General features: G+C 33.9%; 1 long non-coding RNA gene across 1 annotated transcript in view; it reads right to left on the bottom strand.

Moving 5' to 3' along the window:
- LOC110267020 overlaps positions 8,241–10,298 on the bottom strand; it is a 20,394-nt gene continuing 18,336 nt past the window's right edge. Inside the window, exon 3 of the long non-coding RNA XR_002354305.1 lies at positions 8,241–8,358. This is a non-coding gene — a long non-coding RNA (uncharacterized LOC110267020). The remainder of the gene's footprint in view (positions 8,359–10,298) is intronic.

Genomic DNA, 10,298 nt, shown 5'->3' with positions numbered 1-10,298 from the left:
AAAGATTATATATTATATTAATATTTTGTTTATGAGTTATAATGTTTTATTTATGGATTATGATTTTTTGCTATTGTGAAATTTTAATCACAAAATTATTTATTTAACGCGATAAAAATGACGGTAAAAATTGTTTTTTTAAACGATAAAAAATGTCACTGTCAGGGTAAAATGACGGTTCAAAAATGTCATTTTAACCAATTAAAATGCTATTGTCAGGGTAAAAATGGCGGTTCAAAAATGCCATTTTAACCAATCAAAACGTCACTCTGTCAGGGTAATAATGGCGGTTCAAACCGCCGTTTTAATCTATCCAAAAATCGCCATTTTAACCCTGAAAATAATGGCGGTTCAAACTGCCGTTTTAACCAACCAAAACGCCACTTTGTCAGGGTAATAATGGCGGTTCAAACCGCCGTTTTAACCTATCCAAAAACCGTCATTTTAATCTTGGAAATAATGGCGGTTTGAACTGCCGTTTTAACCTATTCAAAAACCGCCATTTTAACCCAGGGAATTGTGACGGTTTTTATAAAACCGCCGTAATAACCAGAATGGCGCCCAGAATTACGTCGCTTTACGAAACCGCCATTATTGGTAATAATGGCGGTTCAAATATAAGGACTAGTTTGAACAATTTTTAAGATTTGAGGGATGAAAATGACTTACGTCTGGACTTTCAATGACTATTTTGACTAATAGAAAATTTTTTTATATGTCAAGTGACACCATGTGTCACTGACCTGTCACATGGCGTGCCACATGTCACTGACCTGCCACGTGGCATGTCACGTCATCATGCCACGTGGCACTTAACGTAACACGTCATCATCCAATTAACGGAAGGACTAATTTGACTAACAGTTTATCTTTCAGGGACTAATTTGATTAAAAAAATCATTCGAGGACGAAAATGAAGATCGCGTGATCTTTCAGGGACGAATTTGAACATTAACCCGATGTATGGCATTCTCTATATTCTCTAGGATTCCAATATCATTTAAAGTCTCCTTGACAAATCTCTAATTAGATGGTCATAGGACTTTTCCAAGTCTATCTTAATCACCGTAAGACTTTTGCCCCTGCTTCTAGTCCTCATGGTGTGGATAACCTCTTAGGCCATTAAGATGTTGTCTGCACTAACTCTCCCTAGAACAAAGCTCACTTGAATCCTAGAGACAATATAATTCATATTAGGTTTAAACCTCTTAGCGATAATCTTTGTAACAATCTTGTAATGAACACGTTACATAAACTGATCAGTCTAAATTGCGCAAAATTATCCGGTGTGAAAATTTTTGGGATAATAGAAATTAGGGTCTGATTCACTTCAGCTATATCCTCTGACCTCCGAAATATCGTTTAAACTCAATCCCATGAATGCTAAAAATACTTGACTAGGAGTTGTCACTTCCTACTGCTTTCCATCACCCATGCTAAAAACATGTTTTACTTCTTCATAAGTGACGTTCCTGCTTAATAGAACCAGATCAGCTTCGTCCAACCTAATGAATTTACCTGCAATGGGAAAACCAGGAAAAATAACCAAATAATTTTATGGTGCATAAAGAAATTTAGAAAATGATACTCCTAGCTCCTTGAGATCTTCCACATTATCAATCCACTCATCATTATTGTTCTTGAGAGAGGTTACATGATTCCCCCTTTTTTCATTCACTTTTTGGTGAAAGTACTTTGAGTTTTTATCCATAAAGTTAATAACATTGCATCAAGACATCTGCTGCCAATAGCTTTCTTTCTGAATCACTATTGATAAGACCATATTTGATGATAAATTTTGGTTGAAATTGAGTGGATTTTATCATGTAAACCCACATTTATTCCCTTAAAAAGTATGTTTTTGTGTTTTCTTCCTAAATTGTGTCTAATTGTGAAAACATGCTCTTTTATGCTTAAATTAATCAATTTTATTCCATTTTTATTCCATTCGATACCTTGATATTTTTAATAAGTGATTTCAGGTGTAATAGGTAGGAATGGATTGATTAGAATGGAAGAAAAGCATGCAAGTGGGAGAAAACATGAAGAAACAAAAGAGAAAAGTATTTCGAAGTGTGCGTACACACAACCTCTTGTGCGTACACACAAGTACCAGCGCATGACTTCATTAAAAAGTCACGTGGCTCGCAAATTGGAGGCTTTGGAGGCCCAAATCTGATGGCCTAGAGCTCATATGGAGGGGGCAACACTTGAGGAAACATACCATATCATTAGTAGTAGTAGTAATATTAGATAGTTTTAGGAGGATTTAGGTTTTAGTTTTCTCTCAACTTTCTTAGGATTTTATTAGGTTTTATATTGCAAAGTGCTATTTCCATTTTTGATCTTGGATTCTAGCTTGCCTCCATTATAAGTATTACTTAATTTTCTCTTTAATTACTACACTTGAGCTACACTTTCTTATAGTTAAAGATATTTTGTTAATATATACATATTTTTGCATCTTTGAATTCTAGTTGATGAACTTGATGATTTTTGGTTATTATATGTTTGTTTGAGTTACTAGTGTTGATTTTGATCATTTGTGGTTCATAGTTTTTATCATTTTTCTAATTTTACCATGTTTTATGATTATGCCCACCAAATCTTTGTGGAAATGTCAATTTTGATTATAGGTAAATTTTCACTTCTTGGCTTGGGAGAAACGAGCATATGAGATACTAGAATTGTAATGTCCAACATTTAGTGATAATTCATAGATTGTTAATTGTTCTTGTTTCTACTAACGCTAGCTTTTTACTAAGGTAATTAGTAAGTTAGTTAGGATTTGTAGATTAAGAACAAGTATGCTCACTTGACTTACTCTTCGATGTTAAAGGTTAACTAAGTAAGATTGATCCATCATAATTGTCATAGTTGTGGTTATGACAAGGAAATGATTCCCTAGCTCATCCCAAGTTAAGGTTTTATTTATGTTTTGAACCATACACTCCAATCATTCCAAAACTTTACTTATTTATATTACATAGATCGTTCTTTAATTTGTTTATTGGTTCATTAGTTGCAATTTTAATTGTTCTTTTATTCCTTTAATTGTTTGCTTCATTATTAAAAACCCCTTTGATTTTCACAACCAAAATTGTGCGCTCTCGGTCACTAGTTCCTAGGGAGAACGACCTTAGATTTTACTCCCGGATTAAATTAGTTTTAAATTGTGACATCTCTAATTTAAATTTTGGTTGTGAGTCGCCTTGTCGGTTGGGACTATACATGCAACGCTAAATCCTAATTCCCCTTTTGAGGAAGAGATTTCCTAATCGACGATCCGAAACACATTAACTACCAATTCATAATTTCTCCATAGATCTTTCTAGGGATTTTTTAAAAACGGATTTATGTTGAAGGAAAGGTTTTGGTTGATGCTATCGAGTCTGAGCAAGATCTTTTGTTTCTTTCTAAAAATATGACCAAAGACTTCTTTATTATACACTTTGGCTTTTTTGGTAAAGTTGTGGATATTTTGAATGAGGTCACCTTGCTTGCACCAACTATTCCTCATTAAATTGTTATATTCCTGATGAAGAGTACAAGGCACAAGAAGCCTAAAAGGCCTTTCTCTTCTATCCTCGGCATGAGTGTTAAAATAAAAAAGGATAGGGAGATGGTTAGACTTCAATTTGGGTAGGTGCTTCACCCCAACATCTAGAAACACATCAAAAGTCCAGTATACACTTTATCCTATTTCTTTACCAAGTGAAAGGTGATCCTGAGAAACCCAAGTCCTTTATCCCACTATTTCGGATCCATTCTTGGAATCTATTAGTGTCCTATGACAAGTTGCTATTGCCTGCCGACTCTTCTAGCAAAAGAACAGAAATAAAATCTCTTCCAAGGCACCAAGATCCCTCGAAAATCCCCGTAATATTTTTTATATCATTCTAAAGACTACCTCGGGTCCCGGGTTGAGGACTGTCGTAAACACTAGAAAAGAACCAAGTTCATTCTTCATTATCTTTGATCCTCATGTGAATGAATTACTTCTGGATGTTGATAGGCTCAATGGACCAATATTTTTTATTCCATCGACACCAAATTCCTCTTGTAAATCCCAAAGTTTCACTCACGCACCAGGAATCAAATTCTAATTTGTGGATAACCAGCTCTGCTTTTGGTCTTGAAATATGGGTTTCAATTAAAACACACCGATATGTTAAATCTTTAATGATAATAGAAAAATCTTTAAAGGAAATTCTTATATAATTTCAAATTATAATAGTCATAATAACACAAAAATAAAAAAAAAATTTCAAAACTCTTTGAACATATCAAGAACTCATGGCCTCGGTAGACTCATTGACGGTTGGCTGAGTCATCATTTTTGCACCTTGAGGAATTGCTTCCCTATTTGGTTGGTCTGTTTCGCTCATGGGGGCCTCCTTACTTGGAGAGCTTTGATGCTCTCCTGGGTCTGGAGGCTTGTTAGCTTCTTCCTTGGTAAAATGATGATTGAAATCGCTTTCCATGATGTTAGTGATGAGAGTTTCAATTGTGTGGTTTAACTGTCCTCCAACTTGAATGTGTTGATCATTATTAGCTTTGGCAATTTGCTTTGTTAGATAGGAGAACTGTCTCCAATACTCTTAATGCTTTTCTTCCTTCTCTTTTTGATTATTCTATGATAGTATGTTATTGTCCCGACTTGACGAAATATTTTGGATGATTTTTTGTCATTGATTATAATGTTTAGCATATTTATGGGCTGCTTGTGTGATTTCTTACTGATTGCAATATTCTTCCCTTCGATGATAGGAATAGAGTTTTTTCTATTTTTGTTGACTTTTTTGTGATATGTGACTATTTCTATTTATGGTATGTTGTTTGTTGTCTTTCTTTTCGCTGGACCCATAGGTTGCTTATCATTATTTTTAAGCAAATTTATTTGAATATTTCCTTCTCTACCTTGAACACTCTCCTGCTTTTCATCCATAAGGACCTGAAAACTCGAAGTATGAGCACTTTCCATTTTTATTTCTCTACTAGCTCAGTTTTGGCCTTATTTCTTCTCTAATTCTTTTTAACAATCATCCATGGTCTAAATAGGTTATTTCCCTTATTCTCCTTGATTTCGTCTGGATTTGCATCATGATTAATTGTCAGTTGGTCTTTTTGTTGCAACTCTATTAATTCAGTAGATAAAATTTCTTGATTTTTCGCTTCATGATTTTTTTTCTTTCCAATTTTTGTTGACCGTTGGTATCTCCTCCATGGCCTGTTTTGTTACTTCCCTTCGCCGCCATTTCATCTTTGACAGTGGTTCCAATCATAGTTATCAAAATAAAAAAGAGACAATTCAGTGCGTGAATTTTAACTTGTATATACTATGTATATTATTATTAGCATATTATATATTGAAGGCATTGCTGGTTGAGTGATAACACGCTGCTTCTTTTTACCAAAGGTCCTAGTTTCAAACTTCAGAAGCTCGTAAGTTTGGAATTCTGATCCAAACAGCAACCTTCTGCATGTCCATCTATTGCGAGAGAAATAAATGTCTCCATCTTTGAACCAACAGGTAGTGATTCGTTATCATCCATGAGCTTTCAAAAAGTGCATGAGCGTAGTCATTTTTGAGCGTAGTCGTCTTTGTCCGTGAATCTAACAAGGAAAAAAATCCATTGCTAGGTCCATGACTGATAAGCCATTATTTTATGATATATTTTGGACTACATTGAGTGGGTTTTGTCAACTATTCTCACACTTATTTGTTTAAATGACATGTTTTTCATTTCCTTCCCAATTTTGTGCTATGATTGAAAACATGCTTCCTAGGCCTTTAAATTGTTAATTTTTAAGTCTCTTTTATTACCATTTGATGCCGTGATGTGTTTGTGAAGTGTTTTTAGGTTTACAAGGCATGAATGGCTTAAAGGATGAAGATGAAGCATGTTCAAGTAGAAGGAACACAAGAACCTAAAGAGTTGAGAAGCGAGGAGCGACGCGCACGCATGGCTAACGCGTGCGCGTGAATTGGAGCATCTTTCAGCGACGCGTACGCGTGACAGAGCGTCACGTGCTGCACTTAACAGAACTGGCTGGGGGCGATTTCTGGGCTGATTTGGACCCAGTTTAAAGCCCGAAAATACAGACTAGAGGCAGGGGTGGAGCTGAGACTGGGGAGACTTCACTTTTCACTTAGTTTTAGTTTTAGTTTTGAATTCTAGAGAGAAAAACACTTACTTCTCCTAGGGTTTTTGATTTTCATAGTTTTGCATTGACTTGGATCTTGAGAGAGCTACTACTACTTTCAAGTGGAGACATTGTCGTTATAGTTTGCTTCTCTATTACTTCTACTTCTTTTGTTTTTCCATTTCGTTACTTTGAATTCATGTTTGGATTTTGTTATTTTTGAATTTATTAATGAAATGAATTATTGTTTATATTTAATTCTAGTACGTGTTTGATTCTGGTTAATTATTGTTCGTGCAAATTTTGATTTAATTAATTCTTCAGAACTACCATGTCTTTTATTTATTCCTATTATATGTTTATGAAAATGACATTCATGTTAATGATTTAAAGCTCTCAACTTGATTTAGGGGTTGATTAATTGGGATCCCTTGAGTTGTGAAGCTCAATTATTAATCTTAATTGGACATTGCTGGCTAGCTCACTTCTCACCAACTCTAGTCCTTCCCCATGAAGTGACTAGAACTTGTGAGCTAGAGTTAGTGAAGCCACTTGACTTTTCTTCAGTTGTTAGAGGATAAATAAGTGGGAGCAATGAACCTTTATGATTGTACTTGGGAAAGACAACAAGGATAGAAACCCCAATTTTCTCTCCTAACCAAGGCCTTTTATTTCAAATACATAACACATCTTATTATTCATTCGCTGCTTTAATTTCTGGTTATTTATTTTCCCGTTCTCAACATCACAAATATTCAGAAAAATTCTGACCAATAATTTACATCATTGTGTCAACTCTTTGGGAAAACGACCCGGAATTCTACTCCCGGTTATTTATTTTTTTATTAATTAAATTGATAGTGAAAATTTCGTCAGTTAAGACTGTACTTGCAACGCTACTTTTATCAGAACTTCAGAAGCTCGTAAGTTTGGAATTTTGATCCAAACAGCAACCTTCTGCATGTCCATCTATTGCGAGAGAAAGAAAGGTCTCCATCTTTGAACCAACAGGTAGTGATCCGTTATCATCCATGAGCTTTCAAAAAGTGCATGAGCGTAGTCATCTTTGTCCGTGAATCTAACAAGGAAAAAAATTCATTGCTAGGTCCATGACCCTTATAGAACTCTTCTTCACCCATCTTTTTTGAACCCATCTACAAGAACTTGTAAGTTAATAGTTTTTTCGAGAGGCTTGAAAATCAGAGACAATTTCCATGGCCTCCACTAATCCTCATATTCCTCTAAGGATACATCAATGATTGGTTTAGCATTGAAGGGACATTGGTCGTCCATGATCGAATCCACAGCCAAATCTTTAAGGATGTAGTCCTCTGACACTATCTCCACAATTTCTTGTGGATTGATTTTTCGAACCCGTTCTCCACCACCATGTCACGGTAAGATCCCTTTGGTGTAACGACCTAGTTTTTGGCCAAACAAGACCTTTTCCTGGAAAAACAATTTTTTTTCCAAAATTTAGTAAAGCATGCACCTCTGTTGCACAAGCACTGCATCATCAAACACCTCTACTGCATCATCAAGTACCTCGCCACGTCATCAGTTACTAAACTAGCGGAAAATTGCATTTTCAAGCCACTTCAGCTATTTCGAATATGCAAAAAAATAAATAATAATATTTTATTATAATATTATTTTATGATAGTATTATTTTCACTAGATCTAAAATCTACCGGCACGATCTAATGCCAGCATTCTCCGATGAGCTTAGCTATGCTAATACTTCATCATAGATCTTTTATCTTCAAGATAATCATGTTACTAGTGTCATTTATACTAGTAGCTCATATATTTATTCTAGGAGTATAATTACTTGTGTTTTAATACATATAACTTTAATAATTATCTCCTGGAAGATATTTTAGCTTAGTGACTAGGTGACTAAGCACCTTTAAGCCATGGCCTGCCACTTTGCACCCACCAGCGCCTTCCATTTTTTCTTGTTTCTTCATGAAGAAGAAAGAAAAACTAAGAAAACTTCCATGTCTTCCATGCTTCTAAGCCTAACCATTTTCGAAATCGAAAAAAATATCGAAAATTCCTCCTATTTTTTTTTAGAATTCGAATCTATCCTCTGTAGGGGGGCTTGCGCGGTGGTTGAAACAAAGAGACACATTTTATTGCAAATTAAAATGTGGCAGATATGAAAAAGTCATCCATCTGCCCGATCCAATCAATAGTTCAAGTCACACACTCCCATAATCCGTTTTTTCTTCGGATCTATGAAATAGTTTTTTTGTTTCTTTCTCTTGTTTGCGACAAGTTACAAATCTAGAGGATCCATATTTTACAGTGAAAATAGTTGAGACGAAGTTGTTAATAATAGATTATTTCTAAAAATCCAACCAAAATTCTAAACCGATTAAAGTGTTTTTCTCTTCTTCCTCCTCACATCCATGCTAGATTTCATAAAGTAAAGTAAGGTATGATCGCTATTCTTGTTCATTGAAGTTTCGGCAAAGTTAAACATGGAAGAAACTTGATATTTTCATGTTTTTGTTTAGAATCTCTTGTCTAGGAACCTTGTGGATCAAGAAACCTTCATTTTTAGCTTGAGGAAGGTGAGGAAATATCTCTCTATTCCATGATAAAAGTTTGGCATTCACATGTCCATTGGTTTAAAAGTTATTTTTGATTAAAAACAAGGTAAAAAAGTGAGTTAGAAACCACCTAGAGAAACCAGTTTTGGGAGCTATTTTAAAGAGGTAAGATTTGATAAATTAATTGTGTTTTTGATGTTGAATTGTTATATGATTGTTTGATACTTGAAATAATTGAGTAGTTATATGATATTTTAATAATGTTTTTTTGTTGAAAAGAAGCTTAGAAATCAATGGATTCATGAAGCTCCATGACTGCTGGAAAACCGCGCTTCATGGGGCTGGTTTCAAACTTGTTTAAATGTATTTTTGATAAAGGTTTGATGGCTGAAAGTTGTGTTAAGAAAATGATAAAATTCAGTTACCAAAATGCTTGAAAAACGTATTAAAAACCAAGTGAAAATCAAGCTTGAAAACCATAGTGAAACATAGATCATGGTTAAGTTTCATGCATGCAAGCATGGCATGGCCATGTGACATCATGGATATAATAATAAATAATTAAAAGACTAAGAGTAAAAGAGTAATTTCTAAAGTTTATGGGTATTTTGGGTATTAATTAAAAAATTTAAGAACAAAATAGGAATTTCATAAAAAGTATAGGGTATTTTAGTCATATGAAAAAGTATAGGAGTATTTTGATAATTATATAAAAATATTGAGGCAAAAATAAAAATAAAAAGTTTAAAGTTAAAATATAAATAGATAAAAATTTTGGGTCAAAATATAATTTCAAAAAGTTTAAGGATAAAATAACATTAAATGAGTTTTAGTAATAAAATATTAAATAGTATTATTTTATTAATAATATTAAAATATTAATAATAATAGAGGGGCAAAATGATAATTTTTCTAAAAGTCTTAGAAAGACAATTTAAAGTTCAAAATCTAGAGGTTTTCTTCATAAAAGATCTAAGGTGAGATAAGAGGAGAGTATAAAGACTAATTAAGACATTAAAAGAGAACAAAGAAAAGGATAAAGCTATCTAATAAACAAAAACAGAGATTGAGAACTGATAATTGAAAAGAATAGTTATGGAAGAAAAATAGAGAAAGAAATTGAAAAAGGTTTACCAAAAAGGAGAATTAAAATATATAGTGGGAGCACCTACAACTGAGAACTGTTTTCTAGAGGTACGCATATTAAAGTCAACTGATGTGGTTTCGGTCATTCGACTTAAAGTCAATTGATGTGGCTTTAGCCATATTACTAGTATGCAACTGATGCAACGGAAAAGCCAAATCTAGGACTTGTTCCTAAGTAATGTTGGGTTACAGGTAGTCAACCGATACATGAACTTATGGCCTGCATAAGGCTAGACATGCATTATCCTTGTTTGCGCATATTCCTTTGTTTTGTATTCTGTGTGAATGTGTTTCTTTGTATTTCCTTTCTATGTGATGTTTTTTTTCTATATTCTCTGTCAGTATACTATTTTTTATATTCTACTGTTTGTCTGTTAAACAGCAAAGAATTAATGAACCTAACCCGTAACCCCAACTTTACTAAGAACCACCAAGTTCTTATGCCAA

The sequence above is a fragment of the Arachis ipaensis genome, chromosome B09 (genome assembly GCF_000816755.2).
Source record: "Arachis ipaensis cultivar K30076 chromosome B09, Araip1.1, whole genome shotgun sequence".
Lineage (NCBI taxonomy): Eukaryota > Viridiplantae > Streptophyta > Magnoliopsida > Fabales > Fabaceae > Arachis > Arachis ipaensis.
This window is presented reverse-complemented; position numbering and strand designations above follow the sequence as displayed.